Raw genomic sequence first — 1,036 nt, 5'->3', positions numbered from 1 at the left:
ACTGCCACATTGATCCTTTATCATGTTTACACTGCCATATTGAACCTTTATCATGTTTACACTGCCACATTGATTCTTTATCATGTTTACACTGCCACATTGATCCTTTATCATGTTTACACTGCCACACTGATCCTTTATCATGTTTACACTGCCACATTGAACCTTTATCATGTTTACACTGCCACATTGATCCTTTATCATGTTTACACTGCCATATTGAACCTTTATCATGCTTACACTGCCACATTGATCCTTTATCATGTTTAGACTGCCACACTGATCCTTTATCATGTTTACACTGCCATATTGATCCTTTATCATGTTTACACTGCCACACTGATCCTTTATCATGTTTACACTGCCACATTGATCCTTTATCATGTTTACACTGCCACATTGATCGGGCGGTGTGTACTAAGGGCGCAGTTACGTAATCGATGCAAGCTTATGACTTGCACCTACTGATCATTACTTTATCTGTTTACACTGCCACATTGATCCTTACTTTATCTGTTTACACTGCCACATTGATCGTTACTTTATTTGTTTACACTGCCACATTGATCGTACTGTATCTGTTTACACTGATATGTTGATCCACTTCCTATCTGTTTGCACTGCCACATTTATCCACTTTTATCTGTTAACACTGACACATTTATCTGTTTTGATTTGCATTTTCTTTGTTTTTATCGCGCCCATTTACTGCTTTTTCGTTTTGAAAACTTAAAAAGTAATTGAAAAAGTAATATAAAATAAGAAAGAAAAATTTTAAGCAACCTTTGCAATGAATGGTTTAAAACACCTAGAGGGCGAGAAGTAAATAGAAAGAATTTAATAAACTTATATTTCTGGGGTTTAAGATATTCCAGCTGCGAATAGATTGAAATTCAACTTAAGTTTAAACTGGTAGAACTGCAAATAATCAACTTGTTCAAAAGGAAAACTTTAATAATTTTCACAAGTTAGGATTACGAAACAAGAGAGATAGTGGACATTTAAAATAAAAGATATAACCCCCCTCTCCAACCTC

The sequence above is a fragment of the Eurytemora carolleeae genome, unplaced genomic scaffold, assembly GCF_000591075.1.
Source record: "Eurytemora carolleeae unplaced genomic scaffold, Eaff_2.0 scaffold445, whole genome shotgun sequence".
Taxonomy (NCBI): Eukaryota; Metazoa; Arthropoda; class Copepoda; order Calanoida; family Temoridae; genus Eurytemora; species Eurytemora carolleeae.
The sequence above is the reverse complement of the archived record's forward strand: the minus strand, read 5'-3'. Positions refer to the sequence as shown.